Raw genomic sequence first — 24098 nt, 5'->3', positions numbered from 1 at the left:
TCCTCCATGATTCCAAAAAATGCCTCTGACTATTCTATTATTCTATTTCTCTTGCACACAACTGAGCACCAGCAGCTTGCACCATGAAGTAATGCCCCGCTGTCCAACACATGCCCAGATTCATTGATACTTCACATTTTATAATTTCAAACTTAAAGCATCTTCTAGAACACAATTGCTGAAACAATAATAATAATGCATGCGTCTTCTTTGCTGCCTCCATGTTGTGCCTACAGGCTTTTCAAACACATTTTGAACTGCATGGTATCAGCCAATGCCAATGCAAATTATCAACAGTTGAAAACTGCACTTAAGAAAGCTGGGCTAGGCAGTTTTTTTTTACCGTTGACAAAAACTTCTATATCTCGTCTCGGCTCTGTTTTCAGCCTTTAGAAAACCTAGCCTGTGACGGGAGACTTTGGTCAATCACAGGTCATTTTGGCTGAGAGAGAGCGTTCATATTGGCTGTTCTGTTCATGCATATGCCTGTGTGAAAGAGAAGGAGAGCTGCAGGAAGAGGTCTCACTCGACTTCAAATGTTGTTGTTGCTTTAATACACACTTAAAAAAAAGAACAATCTAGACAACTCACTAATACAGACCCACATCAAACCTTCCATTTTCCTCCCCCCTGGGCCAAAAAAGAAAATCACCTACCATTTGTTATATTATGCATTTTTCTTTACTTCCTTCCCTTCTTTATCCTGATTGAAATTATTCCAAGTCAGCACTTACTTTCAATCGCTGATATTGGCCACAAACCAGTCAAGAGATCTAGGTGTAGTCATGGATACATATCTACATTTTAACATCCACATTGAAACAATTATAAAATCAACGTATCATTACCTTGAGAATAAATCAAGAACTGAAGGACTAATGTCTCCACTTCTCCATGTCTATATCTTCAGTAGGCTCGACTATTGTAATTCTTTCTAAAAAAAAAAAGCCAGCTGTGGCTGATTCAGAGCTTTGCTGTCAGAGTCCTCACTGAGACCAGGATAATGGCTCACGTCACTCTAGTTCGTAGATCTGATTACACTGGCTTCCTCCATGTCAAACAAAATGGAATTTAAAATACTACTGTTTATTAAGCACTGTATGATAGGGAGCCATAACATAAGTGTCTTATAAGGGTAATGTCCAAAGGCCCTTTTAGGCCCTCCCTAGACCCAGGGCCCGGGACAATTGACCCTGGTATACAACAGGTGTCGTTGACCCTGGTCCTCAGGGTCAAAAGTAAACATGGAAAAGCAGCATCGTTGGAGCAATTTATTCATATCTTACACTGCACTGTAGCTGCACTTTAATTTGTTGGAGACTATTTCATGTTTTATTGTATTTTAGCTTTTTCGTGTTATTTATTGTATTTTTTAAATTCTTTAAAATCTAATGCATGTCTTTTTTAATTGACTTTTGATTCTTGTCTTAAAGGAGAATTCCGGCCTAAAATGAACCTAGGGGTTAACACTACATGGGCACAGAGTCAACAGTTCTCTGGGATAGGATTTCATGCTAATAGAATATGAACAGTTTTTAGCGCAAACTGCAAATTACCTTATAACATCAGTCGTCGGGGTACGTGAAAGTAATAAGAAATCGCCATTTCTATACACAATAAGAAGGCTCAAAATAGCACCCCACTTCCTCGGTAGCATGATGAGGGTCCTTACATGTTCACCAAAGAGTTGAGAACTTTGTGTGTACAGAATTTGAATTTCCCCTTGGGGATCAATGAAGTATCTATCTATCTATCTATCTATCTATCTATCTATCTATCTATCTATCTATCTATCTATCGACAGTTTATTAAAAAGATATTTTAGAAAGACAGTACCATTCGGATACAGGCAGGCGCCGTCTTGGGAAAACATGACCATGTCATGACCAGCCAAACGACAAAGGCCATGCTTGGGCTATGTTACTGGTTACACTCATGATGACTAGTGTTATATGATAATTAGTTGTTAGAGCTAAACATGGTCACATTCTATTAGCATGACATGTTCCAGAGAACAGTCGACTCTGCGCCCATGTGTTATTAACCCCTAGGTTCATTTTGCGCCGGAATTCTCCTTTAAGACAAGAAATAAAAGTCAATTAAAAAAAAAAGAAGGATTGTCTCAGACTACTTCAAATGTTGTTTTGCTTCATACCCACTGCAGCTTTAAGACACGCTTAAAAAGAACTCACTAGTACAGGCCCACATCATACCTTCCATTTTCCTTCCCCACAGCCAATAAAAAAAAAATCACTTACCATTTGTTAAAATATACATTTTTCTTTATTTCATTCACTTCTTTATCCTGATTGAACTTATTCCAAGTCAGTACTTACTTTCAATCGCTGATATTGGCCACAAACCAGTCAAGAGATCTTGGTGTAGTCATGGACTCAGATCTACATTTTAACATCCACATTAAAACAATTATAAAATCAGCGTACCATTACCTTGAGAATAAATAAAGAACTGAAGGACTAATGTCTCCATGTCTCCACTTCTCCATGTCTATATCTTCAGTAGGCTCGACTATTATAATTCGGTCTTTTTAATAAAACAATCAGGCAGCTGCGGCTGATTCAGAGCTTTGCCTTTATGTCTCTTGTTAAGCACTTTCAATTGCCTTGTTGTTGAAAGCTGCTACACAAAATAAAATTTGCCTTGATACGCACCGCAGATCTCTGAGCCGGTACAACCTAATCTGCTGGATCTGTTAATAACATTCAGTCATTTGGTATTAATGATGAACTGTTAATGTTCCAGTGCTATTGTTTATAATTGAATTATGTAAGTTAAATGTTGTAAGTAATTGCTCCCTTCCTTGTGGTGGTCCAGCCTCCTCTGTGGTTGACAGATGCCTCTCATGTATGTCTCAGCAGTGACTGCTGCTACTCTGTCATCTTTAGTTGACACTGCAGTGGAACTCAGCCCCCCCCCCCCCCCCCCTCCTTTGGCACTGATGTCTCTTGTGTGTGCTGCAATCCTTTTTTTTTTTAATCACTTTCATATAGATCTATTTTCCTTCACCTTCTTCACAGTTGTTATTATGTGTGACAGCGGTTGGTTTAGCAGTACCTCCACCTCAGGAAGGTTATCTGTAATTTATCTCTCACATTTTTTCCCCACAACTCGTTCTATATAAAGGCTTCTATGGCTACCTAAAGACACAGTGAGTGAGGGATTTTGTTTGCCCAGTAATACTTGGACATGTCACTCTCTGCGTGGCTTTCTTGGATTTTTATTTCAAGTCTGAGGCACAAAGGTAGACAGGATGATCCGGAGGAACAGGCGAAGGCATGAGGGTAAGAATGTCAGGGTAAGCTCATCAGTAGTCTCAAATTGCCAGACCTATCTCCACAGCGCTGCGGAGTAAGGAAAAAACACTATAGGTCGTTTTAATTTCATTAGACCAATTACAATCGTCATAGGCGGTGCTAAGCTCCGGACGCAGCGATGGAAGGACTTTGTTTTGGTGGAAAATTGGCACCCTGCAAAAGACAGACCCACATATGTTATGTGAAGTCAACCCGTTCTCACTCCCAACTCAAAAAACATTGAGGCTTGGTCAGTGGTTCTTAGCGTCAGATACCGATGTAAAAATCATGCTTTATCGTCTGCATTGAATGCAGCGGGCCTAGCAACCACTCGACCGCGACACTGTAAGATGACCTAGTATCAAGTTAGCGGGTAATCCGAAAATCTGCGTAAAGGAGGTAGGTTGGAGTGGTGGATGGGTCAAACAAAAACAGGACTTTCAGCCAGGAGACCGGGGTTTGTGTCCCATTCTTGTCCCACGTATCTCTGAAACTTACATGTTGGAACCCCACCAACAATCTTTCCCTAGACCACACTGGTCTTGTTCTGACTAAGCATGTCTGAACATGATTCCAAAGGGCTAGACGCTAAAGGAGAGTTTTTATGTCAATAACAAACAACAAAGGCTCCTGACCAAGCATCGCTTTGGGAGTGATAAAGTGTTGGCTATTTAGATTAGCTGGAAACATGGTTAAATGTAATATGCTCTTAATGGTGTATCCCTGTGTGTATTTTGTCCATAGCCCGTCCCCACCAATTGGTCCCAAAACGTTCAAGTTACATAGTAAATTCCATGAATACATTATTTATGAATCATTTCAATCCTTCCCCAAAAGAACCAAGCAGGCCTGCCTTGTTGCACGATCCAAATTTTCTTCAAAACTTGACATTTTTGTTTGTGGTTCCTCAAGGAAAAAGGATTTTTTAGAAATTCAACACATAGCGAGTGCAAGGTGAGAGCCAAAACCTGACATCAGGCGCACTTTAATAATAATTTATGGTCTTTTCTTGTTTATTTGACGAATGTTCTTATTGTTGTTATTGTAATTTTGTTGTCTTTATGCTGTCTTTTTTATCTATTTTTTATTTCTTTTTCTTGCTAAAACTGCTGCTGGAACTTTCTATTTCCTTGCGGGAGTCATCCCAACAGGATCAATAAAGAGAAGTCTAAGTCTAAAGTCTAAGTCTAAGGCTTTCTACTGGAAATGTAGCCTACTTCCGTTGATCCAGACCAGCACATCTGAGACAGAGTAAGGCTGGTCATGCCTTCACCCAGCCCTCTAGGGCATCAAGCCTCAACCATCCCTGACGTGACTATGTGCGATGTATACAATTTCAGCTCTTAAAGGTGATATCGCTGGTTTCTAGCGAGTTGGTTTATTTCTACATGGTGACAATGTCGACATCTGTCCTATCATGACAGTCAGGAAATGTGTTTTCTGCCTCTCCGCTGCCGGCCCATTCTCATTGGTTTTTGAATGGGAGATTGTTCTATTGTTCTTCTTTCAAGGCAGTCGGTTTAATTCGTCAGTGAAAAGCACAGTTGTACTTCACAACGTAATGATTAATTTAAGCCATAATGCAGCATGTACAACACCAGGGCCACAACTCTGAAGTGCAGCAATAATCATATTAAGGACACCAGGTCTGCAAATATAGTTAAACAAAAATTGTATGCAAAGACTATCTCAGAAATCTTTTTATTATCTGAATGAAATTCAGGAATTAGTATCTTTAAGAATCCAAGGACTCAGTTGGCAATTATATATAATATACTATTATATCAAGTAGGAGCTATGATAACTAATATTACTAGATATTTAAAAAATATAACATTGATAATTAGATGTTTTTCCACACTCTGTATAAGCTTTCTTTGTTCAGAAGGTGAATACCTCATTTTGGAATAGAAACTCTACACTACAACATGATGCCCACCCTGTGTGACAGCCCCCGCCTCCCAGTGGGAACGCCACGAGGTTGATTAAGAATCTGATTTCAGAACACACTATTGCAGTATTATTATGATCAGTAAAACAATTGATGTTATTGGCGTACCTGTGCAAATCCAGTTTATTGTCGTTATAAAGCATCATGTCCAATTTAGTTCCACTAATAGCATCTTTGAAAACGATAAAGGGGTCCTGCACGGTGCAATTACGATGAGAGCAGAGCATAGCACATTTGAAGCGTAAAAGCATTCTATTTGACTATTCTCCAATGTAAACCAAAACCCTGCACAAAGATTGCACTTCAAAAAGACAGCAGTGGCAGAAAATGTCTGTGTATTCTCATATTCCTTTAGAAACAATAAACACCGTCTTTTAACTTCCAAACTCTCCACGGTGGCTAGGCAGCGACTCACGCAGCTCGGGTGAGGCAAGGATCTTTGAAGGAGAGCGAGAGGAAGCGAAAGAGACAGTCTCTGAAAATAAACATTTCTCCTGAGATGCAGTGTTTTTGTGTACGTATCATTTTGATGACAACAATTCTCTTTGACTCTAAATGTGTGCGTGTGTGTGTGTGTGCCACAGTGCAATATTCACCAGCTATTACATCAAATTTTAAACCCTCTTGAAGTGCATGCCTGTATTTGTGTGGCATAGAAACCACATGTTTTGCTTCAATTTACTTCAGTTTATCCATGTAAGTAGATGTAATATTAGTATTTTATGTTTTACACAATACAAAAAAACCCACTCAGTTTACTTCAGCTGAGCAATGTGAATAGTTATATCACTTCAAGGACAGACTGGGAGGAAAAGAAAATGGCCCCAGGCTCTCAAAGTCGTACAGATCCACCTGTTCAAAGACGCACCATCACTCAATCATGCCATGAAACGCTAAACATAAACAACTCCTTGAAGTATTGCAAGGGATTGCACGAAAGAAAGTCAGACCCAAACACTCGCCATTAAACATTTTAACGGTACAACATTCTGAAGTGTTTTTTTTTTTTTTTTTTAAAGAGATATGTGCTCACTAGCAGTAACATGTAGTTTGAATTATTGAAGCCCTCATTGACTATTTTCTCAAACTTCAAATAGATCATGTACTTTTAAAAACCAGGACTACGCAAAGACAACTATTCTTCCAGTAGTGGACTGGTCATCCGGGTAATTCCCAGTCGACTGCTTCACGATTGGGAAGATTCAATGAAAAAAAGCTGCTTCTGTACATTGTTGTAGCAGTGGAAAAATAATCCTTCAACAATAAATTGGATTCTAAATGATTGCGATTGCTGTTGTGACTGACGTTACTGCTTCTAATCTGAACCTTTTTTCAACCGTTCTAAAATATGCGGATTGGCTTTCTTGCCTAGAGTATGGTAAAAACAATTGTTGATGTTAGAGCCAGTAGGTGATTAGCTTAGCATAGCATACATTTGTGAAGCAGTGACATATAGCCTACATACTGTACAGATAGCCTTAAACATCTGCCTTAAATGTTCACGTGTGGGCTTTAAAAGTACATTTTAGTTCAGTTTAATCAATACACCAAAAACAAATCTAAAAATGACAATCTGTGGTTTTAGAGGCATTGATTATGGAACTATTTCTTGACAAGACCTCCACGAAGTCACTGCTGCCAGCCGGTTCCTCCAACAATAGTTAAAGCATGTAACTCCTTGTGAGCATTAGATTCATGGGTAGGCATATTTTTGAACATTGTAAAGAGCCAAGCTGACTGTTTCAGTACAAAGCCCCGTACTTGGTTACATCACGATAAAGCATTGATGTGGTATCAAACCTCTCAACATAGAAAATGTATTGCAAATGTAAATGCAATGTGTGTTCCCAAAAATGCAAAAGAAACAACGAAGTTGTAAAACAACATCACCAGACCATCAAACCAACAGCTGTCTAATTCTGATGTGAATGGTTATTCATGATAACTACTAAGAAGAGCTAGATAGATAGATCTGATAAGGTTGAAAGGGAGATGAGTGGGAAGCTGGGAAAAGAATGAATCAGGGCCAAGACACATGTGGTAATGAATGAGAGAGAACCTGTATTCATGATTCAGTTATATTCAAGGCTTGCCCATTGCACCAGGCAACGCAGTAAACCGCTGGCAGAGAGTAAAGGCGGGAAAGTACACAACCAATTTTTTTCCCCATGTTTCCAGAAATCTAAAATATCTCTACTGCCACTTTTTCAACTCTGAGGGCTTTGATGTACAAGGTCCGCCGGACGTTTTGAGGTCTGCATGACACGCCATCAAAGCCCGGTTTGTTCCTAAGCCCTGGCTGCCACCTCCTGTGTCATTTTTTGCCTGTCCTTGACAGCATGCAGGTGTCAAAACAGAGGGAGAGACACACTTAAAGATACGCGTGAACATCACACAGCTTGGAAAGGGAAAATGTTGGCCCAACTGTAAGAAAGAGTGAGGGGTATGGACAGAGAGAGAGACGTGCTCCGTCCCCATGCATGGTTAACGCATATGTTTTAATAAGTGGGCGCCATACCACAATGCATTGCAAATTTCTCTCACCTAGCAAACAACAATCAACGTGAATTCATTCATAAAGCTCGGGAAATTAATCGATTTGTAGGTAAGGGGATGTCAAATAGCTGGCTCTTGCTGGATTGTTGTTTTGGAAGAATAAGGTAATGCTGCCATAGCAACAATAGTGTAGGTTTAATATTTGCAACATAACTATTGGTGCAGAGAAAATGACGATGTGTAGTGTGGGATGGTATTTCTTTTTCCTTCTGCAGCTGATGACCTCTATATAGTCAGGGGTGTAGCGGTAAAAAAAGAGGTGGGTAAACTATAAATTCTGTGATCAGGTGGACCACAACGCGTTTACCAGTTACGTGGACCACGTCCTATCCTGATGACATCTCTGTGTCTCTCCATTCTCAATTCCTTCGTCCTCTCCTTCTCTCTCAAAATGTCCCGTCTCTGTTTCTTCAGTCTCTGTCTTTCTTACCTCTTTTCCTCCTTGCTCCTCATCTCCATATCCCTCCTCTGTAAATCTCCTCTCTCTGTGCTCTCTGCATCATCTATCTCGCCTCTGTCTGTAACATTAAAGTTACATTGTGTAACGTTAACAGTTGTTCATTCTCAAAATCTGTATTGCTCTTCACAAACCTGTCCTTTTTTATGAATAGTGACCACCGCCATCAATTTCAAGTATTCATATTGGCTTGCAATTTGACATTTACGCTTGCATGAACTGGGGTAGACGCTCCAGAATCACGCGCCATCTTGAAATCCGTTTGCCGGTAAGGGACATACAGGACATACTGCTCCGCCGAGTGCTGTTCACTCAGTGGCCTTGAGAATATTATTTTACTGCCGACAGATTTGAAAGCCTGTTGGCCCATTCTCGAGGACATGTAACGGAGTTTAAAAAGAAAATTAAAAGGACAACACGACAAGACCAAAGTATAATATTGGAGTGGCTTTTCCAAGAAAGAAGCTCATAAGGAACAAGGATTTTAAAAGGGACGCCAAAGTTGCCTGATTTCTTCTCTAAAAAGGTAAATCTGCCTATTTGTGTAAATTAGAAGTTTTATAGTTGCTACTATAACATGGTTGTGCATTAAAATCGAACGTCCTGGATATTTTTCCTCACGTCAATGAGGAAAATGGATTGTCTACCTTGTAACGTAAACGTAATTATAGACTGTGTCATGATTTCCCTGGCAGACATGGAGATACTAAGAGCTAATTTCGGTGTCATTGACATTGTTCATGCTGTTCAGAGAAAGATATTAAACACACAAACCTCCATTGCTTCTCTCCTATGCTGTAAACATTTCCTTACACTATTAAGATACAGTACAAAATATACAGAATAACAATAGCACTGATACTTTACTAACATCAGCTTGCATTTGTTTGGGAACCTGATAGCTGATATTAGCAATGAAATGGTAAGAAAGTGAAATTTCAGTTGTCATGCACAATATCACCGCTAGATTTGAGAAATTCTTGCACAATGTAGCTTAAGTTAAAATGGAGAAAAGGCAGTTTAGCACACCAAATCAAGTAGCCGGACACATTACAAGGCCTATAAGCTAACCCTTTCAGATAAACCATTGAAATAAATGATTTAGTATGCATGCAATGTTTAGGTATCCAGTCTGAATGCCATAACCTATCTACACCTTTACATTAATTGACTTAATACTGTCTCTGTGGCAGTACCATTTCGAGAAGGGCAAGGGGGAGGGGGGGGCTCCCCGTCGATCATTTCAAATGGTAGCCAGTCAGTGAAAAATAGCCCAGTTATTTCTCTAATGACTTTATTATGTCTGTGATTTAAAGCCATGTAGCATCATCCACAATTAGTTGTGAAGACATTGCACTCTAGATTATGTGTTATGGGTGAGCTAATGATGATAAATTAAACTATTTCAGGCTACAGCAAAAACACAGTTGGTTAATTAGCTGACTAGCAAAAGGAGCTTGTTGTCATAAACGTTCAGTGGCTCAAATGCCAGAGAATGCATGGAATTACATCCAGTTATGAATGTGACAATATATCCTGAATTTTACTTGTAACACGGGCTAATGGGAAAAGGTAGAGGTGGCTTGTTTAACTTTGTGTCTGAAAGAGTTAACCTAATCAACGCCGTGGCTTGTTAAGTCAGTGGCATAAATCTACCATGAACCTACATCATCTACAATGAATTAACCTCAAAAACATGAATTTGAGTACCGTTTTCTGAGCTCGCTCACTTTGGGATTGTAACCGAGGCCGTTTGCTGGCATCAGGAGGAGAACGCCGTCTTGACGGTGCTTAGAAAACTGGCGGATATCCATTTTTAAAATCCATTCATACATGAGACGCGATGTAGCGTAGGCTAGTGACAGACGAATCTTTGATTCAGTCTGCTATGCAAGCGATTGGTCAACACTGATAGCAAGCTACCATGATGTATGTCCTCATTCTCATGACAGCTACTAACACAAACAATGAACGCTGGCGGGTATCCTCACAAAATGGAAGAAGCGGGAGGATGCCATGATCTCTGAGGGCGGGGTGCTGTGTCTTGACTACATCTCCTCATTCTCAATACTACAATGCAGCGCAATATGGATATACTTCATCTTAGGTTTCACAACCTACGCAACTAATAATGAACAATGTGAAACCAAAACGACATAAGTTTAATTTAGAATGCTTGTGACTAATATCTGAACACTAGAGGTGAATATACAATTTCCTCAATTAAGAGGTGGATAAACACCCTTTGGAGGTGGGTAAACGCCATTTCCGAATTTCCAGAGGTAAACAGCGTTTAGCCTCCACTACATCCTTGTGTATAGTCCTTTAGATAGAAGTCCCCGATAGTGAGTAGGGAATACTGAACGAGTGAATAATTCCGGACACAGGCCCTGCATTTCATTTCCCTTAAATTGCGTCCCCGGCTCCTTCTCTTGCCTCCCTTCCTCGCATCTTTGTCCATCCCACTGAGGAAGCATGGGAGATACGAGATGAAATCACGCGAGGAGAGAGGAAACGCGGCCGTGTGTTTTGAGAGGGACGGGACGTCCTTTCCTCCGAAACTTCATGTTAATATGTCAGCTGTATGGGCGGGGTTAGCGACGTCTTTCAGGTGCACGACTTCCAGGAAGGCTGCTCTCGTGTGTCCTCTCTCATAGTCTTGTGTATCCTCGCTCTTAGCTCCTCGAAGATCCTTCCTCGACCCTCAATCCTCAGAATATTAGATATCAATCAATCAACATTTATTTATATAGCACTTTACAGCACCAGCAGGTGTCCAAAGTGCTTTACATCATCAAGAAAACAAACACAACATTCACGTAAAAGAAAAACAAACAAAACAAACAAACAGACAAAGCATAAAAAACAGTAAGACAGATGAAGTAACCTATAATCATCAGAAGAAGAGTTGTTACACCACTACTGTGTATTAAAAGCCATTCTAAATAAATAAGTTTTAAGTTTTGATTTAAAATGAACAACATCCGTTATAGTGCGAATGTCTGGTGGGAGCTTGTTCCAGAGTTTTGGGCCAGCAACAGCGAAAGCCCGATCGCCCCACTGCTTGTACCTCAACCTCGGGACTTCTAGAGTCCGTAGATCGGAAGACCGCAACAACCGATTTTGCCCACCCAAAGTTAAAAGCTCGGACAAATACTTTGGGGCAAGGCTATTTAGGGCTTTAAAAACAAACAATGAAATTTTAAAATCAATTCTAAAACGCACCGGAAGCCAGTGTAGAGTAAAAAGAACGGGAGTAATGCGTGCACTCCGAGAAGTATTTGTGAGAAAGCGAGCAGCGGCATTTTGCACAAGCTGCAGACGTGCGATGGATTTTTGATTTAGGCCACCATAAAGAGCGTTGCAATAATCGAGACGTGAACTAATAAAGGCATGAATAGCCCTTTCCAAATCGTGCCTGTTAAGAAAAGGCTTTACTTTAGCCAGGAGACGAAGTTGGAAAAAGCTTGTTTTGACAACATTGCTTATCTGTTTGTCAAATTTCATGCTACAATCAAATCAGATATAAGACCTTTAGGACGGCCTTCACGAAGGAGGGCCAGCAAGGGAAGTGAGATGCAGCCAGGGTCAGTCTAGGGGAGTAGAGGAAGAGCTTGTGACATCAAAAACCTTAGTAATGGCGTCACAAGCATTTCCTCTGTCACAAGCTGAAGGTCGGAAGGCATGAGAGACTGGGGATGATAAAAAGAGACATGGATTTTCAGTAGATGGACATGATAGAATAACAAAGCGAGTTACTGAGTCATTCAATTCAAGTGTCTCTTTAATGTCATATAAAGCATGTTGTACTTACTCAGGTGGGCTAAGCTGCCCACCTGACAGCCACCTACACCTTAAATCTGCTTTTCGTAATCTCCTCAAGCAGAGATGTGTCGCTGGCCTAAAAAAAAAAAATATATATATAAATATATATATATATATGCTGGTCGAGAGGACATTTATTACACACTATACTCCTGATAGTCAGTGTTTGTAACCATAGCAACAGGTGGCTGGCTAAGAACCGTGCTTTTGTAAAAAGGCTGCACAGGCTTGGCGAGAGGATGGCAGGCTGCTTTGATTTCCATAGAGGTAGTGCGATGGTAAGACTACACTCTGCAGTACAAAGTCATCCTTTAATGTTGGAGAGATGTAATTTACATACTATTACCTCAAATGTAAATAAATCCTGGATTTGCAACAATAGATTATAACTTAAAAGTGAGGTTTAATTTATTGATTCAATGTGGACATCAATCTCAACAAATCTTTTTGTCCTTGTTAAATGTCATCACAACAGTTTGAAGGATGCAACTGGAGTAGAATTATTGGAGCAAAATAAAAATAAAAAACACTCATATTACATATCAATGAATAGCATACATCAATAGCATCATATTCATAGGCAAGGCCAGCTGGACATTTGTATAGCACATTTCACCAAGAGGGCAATTCAAAGTGCTTTAAATAAAAAGATCAAAATAAGATACAGTGCAGTACAAGAAATTAAACGTTAAAGAGCAGTTAAAAACAGTTGAAATAAAATACAAAAATTAAAGTTATATTGCAGTAAAATAAATTATACATGAAAGAGCAGTTACATATATAAAAGCAGATAACAGCAGATTTTAGGCTCCTAGTGTGGGACAGTGTATAAGCCGATGCCCCACACACACGTTATTGGAGCCAATAACCATTTTATGGAAACCTAAACTTTGTTGACCAATAACGGTAGGCACTCTATACAGGAAGAACCAAATGTCTTTACCATCTCATCCATCCACCACGGGCCCCGCAGGATCATGGGAGTTTGTACTCTGGTTACCCTTAACCAAGAGTGGAAGTACTTCTCTTTCCACTACAATATAGGCGTCACTATAAGGCTCATAATTACAATTCATACACCCTTTTGTGATACAGTGTCATGCTTATGCATAAACATAACACTGTATCACAAAATAATGATTTTAGAAATGTAAAAGAAGAAAGCTCTGCCGGACACTCTGTAGGTTCTGTTTTCCGCACCATTAACTATGATATGTTGCTCACGTATCTCTACAATTCTGATTGGACTACAGTTCCATGGACAGATCTACTTCCTGTTCTTCTAACGGATCTGGGGGGAGGGTGGGGGGGCAGTATCAGGTAATTAATGGATGACTTGGAGGACCGTCTGATGCTCAGTTAGTCAACCGAGATTATAACATTGTGAAACAAGTCTTCTTATTTTGTAATTTATATTCAATTCCGGCTCCTGATAACTTCTCCTACAAATTGTAATATCATGAAGGAAAAACATTTAAGGCATTGATATAGGTCATGTACACAGCATATTCTGGTTGGTTCGTCCGGTTAAGGCCTTTTTTCTGAATGTAGTATTTTCAGATTAAGACATGGGGTATTCCAGTATTATTCAGGTTTTAGAGGCATTCTTTGGACATATACACAGCACATTCAGAATGTGGGTCTCAATCTGGGTTTTTACACCCAGTTCACGGCCTCTTGTCTGTTTACAGCTTATGGTAAGATCTGTGCGTTGCTATGGTTTCTGTACACAAACCAACCAGCCAACAGTTTGCCAGGCTGCAGACCTGATTAGAAAGAGAAACACAGCTCCTTTTAAACATTCTCGAAGACTGGGACATCAACAGGTTTTGGGATATGAGCACACATCGCTACGCCGACCTTTTCAAGAAGCTGATTGAAGGAATGAAAGAGGGACGCTGTGTTCCCACGGTCCAACATGTCCGCCAGCTGTGGAAAACTTCGAAAAAATTTTTGCACGGCCACATGTGAACGGGAATATTAGCGGAATACACACTTTCATTAGCCATGTAAAACCGCTTAGTCGGAATATTGTCTTTCACGAAACAAAGGCAAAAAACTGAATATTATGTGCATGTAAACATAGTCAGTGTCTATGTTCTGATCACTATGAAGTGGACTATGCCGGGGTCTGCATGAGGATCCTTAAACACACACCCCCCCACACACACACACTGAGCACATGAATAGGGGGTCCTTTCTGCTGAGTAACATGGGAGGTGGTGGCTACCCCACTGCCGGATTGATTTATCCAACAGCCTGCTCCTGTTTAAAGCCCAGCTGTCACTGTCAACACAGACACATGTAGTATGTGACCACACACACACACCACACACACACACACACACACACACACACATACACACACACACACACACACACACACACACACACACGCTGATATTCTGCCAACTGCTGCTTCTGTCACTTTACCCCATCGCAGCTGAGTTTGGCCTTGCACCAGAGGTGCAGTGAGCGTCTGTGTGAGTGTGTTTTTGCGTGCGCGCGTGTGTGTGTGTTTGTGGGGACAAGAATATCTGCCGGGCATCATCTCCACTTCACGCTGACTCTGTTTATTATGGTCACACAAACTCTACTGACCCATCATCTCTGCTGATGGTTGTGTTGATGGCTCCAATCGGGGGTGAACCTGACTGTTCACATCCATGCGCTGCCAACATTTTACTGCCGGGACATTTTTCTCTCACGTTGTCAGTCGTGGATAAAGGTCTTTAGTTGCTGAGTTTTTTTTTTTTTTTCATGTATATGTGGCCTCAGTTTGGCTTTCAGAGATGGATATAAAGACCTAAGCAGCTGCAGAATCACCAGGCTTGCATTCGCCTACAGGGAATAAGCAATCAACAAAATATTATGAAATATTATCATGTTAAATATGGAGGCCTTTGGTAACCGTAGCCCACAGGAACATTTCCCTCTTCCATATTTAGATGCCAGGTTAGTCCTAATCGCGTTATGAGGATGTGAGATCGCCAAGGTTACTCAGTTCTACATTCTGCCTTGCCTTTCATTCGTTCTGCCACCTCTTTCTTTCTTTCCGCACCTCTACCCCGTCACACAGATTATGCTGTTCTCCCTCTATCCAAAGCGTAGATGCAGGAATCGCACACCGAGCTTTGAACATGAAAGGCAAGGCAGAAAAACAACAACAACAGATCACTGCCTGTGTTTGTGTGTTTCTGTATGCAAAGAAATCTTGCCTCTGACATGTACATGTGTGCATATTTTAGATGTAATTTGGAGGTGTAAGTCTGAGGGCTTTCATGTTTACCTTTGCATTTACCTGCATGTCTTAGTGCATGTAGATGTGAAAGCTTTGATGTGTGCTGGTGTAGGTAACCTTTTTTAGTATGTTCACAGACAGCCATTCACCAGTATATCAGCAGTCTTGTACGACAGTAAAGTCGTTAAAACCTTGGCTCTGCTCGACACGAGACTCAGTCCAAATCTCAAAAAAGCTTATTTTGTATAAACTGTCCCTTAAAAAGGTTCACAACCGGGGGACTCATTTATAAAAATGTGGGTAGATTCTATTGTGAAAAATGTCATGTGCCAAAAATGTTCATACGCAAAAACCCGTCTGATTTATAACACCATGTGGCGCACACCTGTACAGACTCTTCTTGTTATACATACGGACACGCTCCTCCCAAGGCCGTCCCATAATTCCCCTGATAATGTCCATATCAATCAATCAATGAATTTTCCAGCCTTGTAAAGGAGCACTTGATGAAACAGAAAAATGGGGGAAAAAACAGTGAGATTTTGAGATTGAGGTGCTCTTGTTAAATCTTCAATTAATACCAAATCTCCCATGCTGTTGATTGGTTGCAATACACAGGCCATCGGGAACTGTAGGGCTATTTGTTTATTGTCTCAATAGGTTAACCTTTGTGTTGTCTTCCCGCTGACCTGGACATTTTTGTTTTTCTGAGTCAAAATCAAAACTTTTTTTTTTTTATCAAGGTTATGGTGGTCTTTTTCGACCCTTTTGTGGCTTTCCTCCAATGATTTTGTCACTTATTCAACGTTTGTCGACTTTTTCTGAGCCTTTTGAAATTTTCGTGGGTTTTCCCCAATTTTCTTTTTACATTTGTCTTTTTTTTTTTTTTTTTTGACCCTTTTTTGACATCCTTTCACATTTTTGTCACTTTATTTGAGATTTGTTCACATTTTTGTCACTTTACTTGAAATTTTTCTCTCTTTTTTTTTTAAGTACCATTACTAATTGATTTTTTTCTCCAAATGCTATAAAATTGAAAAAAAACAACACAAATTCACTGGAAGTAGTGTAGATTATTTATTTGACTTGTGAGGAGCGTTGTTGGGAATCATCCACGTTACCTTTTTTGAAAATTTGTTTGAAAGAAACCCAAATTTCTGATATAGAAACTTTTTGGAAAGGGGTCAAATTTGACCCATAGACAACAGGAAGGTTAATAAAGTCCAATGAACCGGTGGTGAATTGGAGTCATATTGGCTTCCTCAGGGTAATTAAGTGGTGCAGGTGTTCTGGATGCAGGCTCTGAGTACTTTATCCATGTGATATTGTATGTTACCACTGTAAAACAAAGTCTACAAAGCCTTGGGAGCGTTACGCACCATCACACACACGGTCAAAAGGTTGCAGAAAACTGAGCACATTTTTACGCATTGAAATTCTTCTTAAATCCTGACTTCTGCAAAGAATGTTGCAACTGCAAATTTCACTCAGCTTAACGTAACTTTTTCTTGCGTAACAGGTTTTATAAATGAGGCCCCAGAAGTTTGAACTAAGTCCAAAGAGTTTGATTTGTTCTCAGTGTATAGTGAAAACATCAGCTCAGTACTTGTAATGTATTCTGCTCAGGGCCTCACCTAACCAAAGATAAAGCGCTGTGTGAATATGATTAAGGGTAGGCTGGAGGTACAATGCTCACCATATAATTTAGACAGTTCTGGCGCACAAAAGAGCAACCCAGAAAGAAGTTTGACAGAATAAAGCTCGCCATAAAATGACACTCAGTGGGCTGTCAGTTAAAATGAGCCTCTGGATGAAAGAGAAAAGCACATAGGGAATGCTGAGCACACAGCGAGTGCAGGTAAAACAGTATTTCTTCTGCATACTGACACAATCAGATTGGAGAAAGCCATAAGCCATCAATGTGAGAACAAACTTGTGTGTTTGGTCACGTATAGGCGTGCCGAAGACCTCACGGCCTGAGCTGACATACAATAAACTCAGCTGGACTCAGATACCTGCATCCATTCTCCATTTGGCCACACAAAAGCTTGCCAGTTGACAGTGGAACAGCATTATCTCTTGTAAGGGTAGCTGTGTTGTGTTGCGGTTGCCAAAAAGTAACATCAGCACTGTATTTGTGTCTGCCCTTCTGTTGACCCCCATTTAAAAGGAACAAAACTACGTGAAGCTGTTGTTTATTGTATCCTTTTCTGCGTGGACATATTTCTTTTTTGTAAACAATACTGACAGTTGAAGTGAAAAATCGAACAACCCCTGGTTTCAGTGAGCCCTGGTTAGTGATATATCGTCAGCTCTGTCTCTTTCATTCCGAGCCTCTCTTTCTCCCTATAGAAAGATTTTCTCTCTCATTTTCCCTTCTCTTTCTCTCTCTCAGAAATTGCTTTTTTCTTCTGTAAAGCAGGATAAAACCTGCTCTTGTGTGACTTGGCAATGATGCCTCGGCGAGAAGAAAAGAGAGTAAATGAGCAGAGTACAGGGGGAAATATGGATTTATTGGTATTGGGGCGCGTCCTGCTGTCATCTCAGGACACGTTGTTGTTGTCATCAAGTGTAATGTATTACAGTGTTCAGGCGAGGCCAGATTTAGTTTTACATGTAGCATCAATCACAAGGACTGTCGTTCAGCTTTTTACGCACTCGCACACAAGAGGCACACCCACACAATCTCACACACACACACACACTTTTACACACAGATTCTGCTTTTAGGCAAAAAAATGACCACTGCAAACAACCATCCATCAGGCCTGCAAAATAACAACAGAGGCAACACTGAGCTGATGTATAAAAACCTGCAATATCTGCAATCCCCCGGAGTACACAGACAATCAGCAATCACAGGAAACAATGCTCCCGCTCTGTCTGCAGCTGAGCTTTACAAGAAGTCTAGCCGGCTTGTTTTCCTGAGCTGAGGTCCCCCACTGGATGTTTTAGGGCAGGCTTTACTCTTGCTGGTTTATTGTACAACTTTGATTGGCTTAGAGACACACTGTGCAGTTCATAGTACTTCTCTTTTGGTTTTGGCATAATCATCTTCAGCACCTTTACCCTCACTGTGCAACCAACCACACAATCTGATTAGATTGACATTTTCCTCATGGTTTGTTCACGTATGTATACAAAAAAGAATTTTTTAAGCTACAGTGGTTAAACTATTTCAAAAGTAACTAATTTTCACATTTGCACAAACTGCCGCTACATCCCTAAACCCGTTCCTCTGCTTCCTCCTGGTGCTCCCAAGGCCAGAAGGGAAACCAACTAATCAGAGTCGAGCAGTCTCTAATGCAGTCTCTAATGTAGTGTCAAGGACTGCTAAACCATTTTTCACATAGTATCCATCCAGTTTCACCAAATATGACAAAATATGAAAAATTGTTACCTTTACACACAAAAATAGACACACAAGAGACTATGCAAGCAACTCTTAGAGTACAGTTTTAAAGTATAAATGGAATTTTACCAATTACAATGATATTGCAGCTAATGTGCATACATTTGGACATATTTGTAGGGTATGGGTCTGTGAGTACTTGTGTTCTGTCTGTACTCAACAGCTCTCTGCAATCTGGTGGTGGTCCCTTCATATTTTAAACATGCAGCTGTTCAGCCACTACTGAAGAAAACCAACCTGGATCCATCCATTTCTGCAAATTATAAGCCAATTCCCAAGATGCCTTTTACTACCTAAATGTTTGAAAAAGTTGTTGCCAAACAGCTCACTGCTGTCTTGAATACACAACATTGTAGACAAATTTCAATCTGGCTTGCGTTAGAAACCCTAAACAGAAACCACTCTTCTCAGAGTGTCCAACAATTTATTAATGTCCTCTGATATGGGTGAATGCTAGTTTTCTGTGCTGCTGGAACTTAGCACAGCTTTTGGTACAGTGGATCACAACATCTTTCTTGAAAGACTTAAGTACTGCGTTGGTATCTCAGGGAGCGCCCTGGATTGGTTCACCTCTTGTCTTTCAGATAGATGTTTTTGTGTGTCACTTGGTCCCTATTTTTCATAAACTGCTGCCTTTTCTTGTGGGGTGCCTCAGGTTTCTGTGTTAGGTCCCATTTTATTTGCATTGTATATGCTTCATATGATTAGCAAATTTGGCAATATAATTTCTTACTTTTATGCAGATGACGTCTCTTTTGACCCGAGACTGACAAGTGTTGGAAGTGCTAAAATGTTTGACTTCCATCAAGGAATGGCTAGCAAACTTCCCACAGCTTAATGAACATAAGACCTAAGTCCTTATTGCTGCTTTGGACACTACAGCTTCAGAGGTTGTTCGGCTTTTGGGGTCCATTTCTTCAGCTGTACAGTCCAAACTGCGACATCTTGGTGTTACACTTATATTTGATCATAACATGTATTTTGATCCACATATCAAATTACTGATCCGTGCATGTTTCTTTTAATTAAGAAACATTGCCAAACCTAAAGCTGTTGTTTCACATGCTGAGCTTGATATCATTCATGGATTTAAATCATCTGATATAAAACTGAAACTCCATTTTCACTTGTCTCAGCAAGTTGTCCCAGGACCATATACAACTGGTCCAGAAGTCTGCTGTACTCTGAACTCTGCTTGGTTTAATTCAGTTATTTATTTTGTCGGTGATATGTACTTGTCAAATCCACTCTGTTCCTCAGGTAAACTATACAAGTTGTGGGGATCAAGGGAGAGAATGTGAAGTTAATTTTAAAGAACATTAATATTACAGGAGAAAACTACGCTTTTTGTTCTTCCAAGTTGGGGTGAAACTCATATCTTTACATACAAATATGGGACTAAAGACATTTTTTCAGGTACAGATGGAATTGATAGGTGTACCTCAACTGTAGCCAATCATTTCACAGCGCTGTGGGTCATGGACTGCTTTGTTATCACCCCTGGGAGTTCAGAATACAACACAGGTTTGACTCCACGCAGTGATTAGCTCAGTGTTGTTTGGTCTGAATGAAAAAACTGCAGTTTTTAGAATGCTTGAATCATCGCCTAAAACTGACAAACTCACAAAGAGGTATCAGTTCTGTTTCACGGCATACTTAATTAATGAACACCCTTCAAGCAATAATACCCACATTAGTGATTCCTCAAGATGAAATGAAACAGAAAGAACACCACCTCTTCATCATTCAGAATGTAGATAATCCAAGTCTTTAAAGGAGTTTTGAGAATGTGCCAGTTTTTCAAATGCTAGACTCACTTTGGAATACATGTCACAATAAAATAGAATGTAATGCATTTAATCAGTCACAGAAACGAAAATATCGTACTACTTATCAAGCACCAACAGCATCACAACAAGCAATTATTTTTCACAGTTTTATTAAAATGTCCAAACAGCTTTCCAAAAACAGCTGTCTCCCACTTCAACACCAACAGTGTCTTTAAAAAAAATGTATGTGGCTTTTCTTTTTAAAATATGGTTTCAGTAAAACATTGCCATATGTGCAAAGGCTTTGCGACTTTGCGTCATGTAGTCTACTTTGAACCATGCTATGAAGCAAGGCAACAGATAGAAAAGTAGCAGGTAAAAAAACTCCAAAAAACATGTTCCATTAAGAGGACAGCACTCATTCGGTGCAAATACTTCTGGCTTCATACTTTTAAAACTATTCCCTCTCTATTGGACTTTTTCTTGTCTTTTGAGAAAAAATACTTTTGTCTTGTTCGCTCAAAAGAAATCAATGAATGCTTCAAATACATCAACAAAAATGTCCCGGCTACTAGTGCAGTTTGCTATGGTTACACATTTTGATTACTGCACTGTGGTCACATTATGCATGAATGGGATGTATTAATGCAAGGTGGTAGTTATATAAAAGTTATTGACAACCAAACTGAATGTAACATAGGCTCTTGCCATTGACAATGACTTGTCATCAAATCTAGATTGTATATTGAACTGTGCAAAAGTTCATACACCTTAATTTATTGCATCTTCTATTCTAAGACTGACATAGGAGAAGGGAGTTAGTTTGAGGACAATGCAGCTTCAAATTTCAAACTGACAGACAGGCACCATCATGTAATATATTTTGAGTATACCATCTGTTTGCATCCCAGTGTCTATGCATGCCTGACTGGGCTACTGTTTGACTGGTTGGATAAAAGTGATTTTGGCCACTTTGTGATAATTATGGGTGTTTTTCCATAGCATTTGGGGGCTGTCACCAAGGGAAAAGTTATTGGCTTTATTTTAGATCAAACCAATGTCTCCTATTAGAACAGGTATCCTTAAGATTGATGCGATGAGTTAATTAGGCTTAATACAAAAAAAAAGCGCCAGGCACGGCGTCATGGGTGGGCCTGACGGGCCTAGGCCCACCCACTTTTCAACAGGCCCACCCACAAATTTTCATTAAAAAAAATAATATATTTTAATTATAAAGAATTATTAAAAAATAGCAAATTATCTCATAATTTGTGCTAAAATAGTCTAAATCTTAAATAGTTTATAACTTAATTTAAAAAAAAGTTGTTTGTCTATTAAGTGACAGTGATCTGCGCAACATTTCCAACGCGCTAATAGACTCTCAGCTTAATAAACACTGGATTCCACAGTGACACAAATGGCCTCATGGCATCTGCAGCAGTCCTGATGTCTCCTAGCCTTCAGACTAATGACATATGCAATGAGGACGTTTTCCCAAACACCCATGCTGAACGCGTCTTTCCAGTGTCAACCGGATTAAAACACCAAACAGGAGCACCATGCTTACGTCTCGCCTTATGTCTCTGTGTCTGTTGACATATGAAAGAGAGCTTATAGTAACTCTCGACTTCGATGAAATCATTGATATTTTCAAGAGCAAACCCCGCCGACTACTGCTGTAATTTGTGTCAGTGTGTGTGCGAGGCGACCTAAAAACTAAAAAAGCTATACATGTTGAAAGTTAGTAACATAGCAGAGAGAAAAAGAGGAACTGAGTCGTTCCCTGTTCGCTTCTTCTAGGCCTATTTTAGCAAGTTTAGTTGTGTACCATGAGGGGATAAGATTAAGGTATGTGAAGGCTACTCTGTATTGAGATATATTAAAATAATCGATTCATAACCCGTTACAAATCTACAGGCGCATTTCTATTTCTATATCAGCTTGTTACTGTTGTTCTTTTTCCCTCATGGGTTCCCCTTGTTATCGTCGCTGTCTGTTGTTAATGTGATTTATTTCCTTTTGTTAAATATGTTTATAACATGAATCACACTAAAGTAACAGTTTGTCTCTTTCGGAAATAACTTGAGTTTTACACGACAGATGACGTCAATGAACCAGTTCTGTGCCCGAGTGTTGAATGAAACTGTCGGGCAGTGTTGTTGATCTGTAGTGTTGAAAACATAAAAACAATTAAACAGAATTGTGAAATATTATGTTATACGAGCAGAACTAAATTATGTTTTGGGGAAATATTAAATGCACGACCACTGTTCCAGTCTTAGGTCTATGGAGCTTTGCGTAATAGCGCAGCCAGGTATGGTGCGTAATGGAGATTCCAAAGCTCTCCTCTCTGGGCAGAACCAAGGAGAGCGGTCCGATAGGGTCGTCCTATACAACCAAACGTTTGTACAATGTTTTTTTACAACATATTTAAAGAGCATCAAGCTATTGAAATCTCTATTATGTTAGCACAGATAATATAACAGTATAGTAGTCATTTGTATTAGGTTAAACAGTGATTTGATAACACGTTTTAATTTAAGGCCCACCCAAAATTGGTCTGGCCCATCCAAAACTGGAATCCTGGCGCCGTGCCTGGTCAGCGCAACCACTAAACACACCCAAAAATGACCCGTATACAGTTAGTATGCACACAATTAGTAACATAAAGCAAGATGAAACTGTTTCCTCCCACCCATACGATCACATAAGTTCTTTCTTCTTACTCTAAAATGACCTAAAGGAGCATTTCCTACACTAGCACCCCTACCAGTGGCAGGGAATCAACTCTTTTTAACATGTGGTTAACTTTGTAAAATGGTTACAGTTTGGTTGGGTTTAGGGGTCTAGGGTTGGACTAATAAACTACTTAGCAAGGTGTAAGAAAAGATCATGGTTTGGCTTAAAATCATTTTTTCTTACGTAACTTCAGTTACATATACGTAGATATGTTAAAAGTTAAACTAAATCAAAGTTGACTTTTGGTTACACACGGGACACGATGGCGGTCTCCTGGGTTAAAGTCCTGTGTTTATTTGACTTTGTCGCTCTATGACCTTCATCACCTGACTTTGCTCCCGTCACAGTTACTCCAGCCACTAGGGGTCGCTGTCACAATAAACGTATATATGGGTCGTAATAAGCTGCTTGCAAAAGCACCCTCTGGGATTGTTTATTTGGGGAGGAGGGTCTTGTTTATTGTTGACTTGCTGCAGGCATTTGGCTTATTTTAGCAACTGACTTTCAAAGTCAAGCTACTATTGGGGCAATGACGATAGAATCACCAGTAGAAAAAACTGTAACAAAGAGGGCTACACAAAAGGCAAAATGTAAAAAAAAGTAAAGCTGGAAAAGCGGCTAATGACCTCTGTAAAATGTAAATGATCATTGGTATTCCATTTTATTTCTTTGATTTACAGAATGTGGGTGGGGGGGGGAGGGGTGGCCATTAGCCAGTGCAGCAACAAATACAAACATTGCATTACTTTAAGTGGCAGCTCAGATCCAATTCTATACTGGAGATAAGCACTATCCCAATTAACATTGGTTGAACTTTAGACATTCAAAACATTT

The 24098-nt window shown here is 39.9% G+C and overlaps 1 long non-coding RNA gene across 1 annotated transcript; it reads left to right on the top strand.

Moving 5' to 3' along the window:
• Positions 1-370: 370 nt before the first annotated feature.
• Positions 371-23247, top strand: LOC116702355 (uncharacterized). The gene is made up of 3 exons (XR_004335135.1): positions 371-541; positions 15980-15987; positions 23238-23247. It is a non-coding gene; the product is annotated as an uncharacterized LOC116702355 (long non-coding RNA).
• Positions 23248-24098: the final 851 nt, after the last annotated feature.

Source organism: Etheostoma spectabile, chromosome 2 (genome assembly GCF_008692095.1).
Source record: "Etheostoma spectabile isolate EspeVRDwgs_2016 chromosome 2, UIUC_Espe_1.0, whole genome shotgun sequence".
Classification (NCBI taxonomy): Eukaryota; Metazoa; Chordata; class Actinopteri; order Perciformes; family Percidae; genus Etheostoma; species Etheostoma spectabile.
Note: the sequence above shows the minus strand (reverse complement) of the source record. Positions and strands in the feature narration are given on the sequence as shown.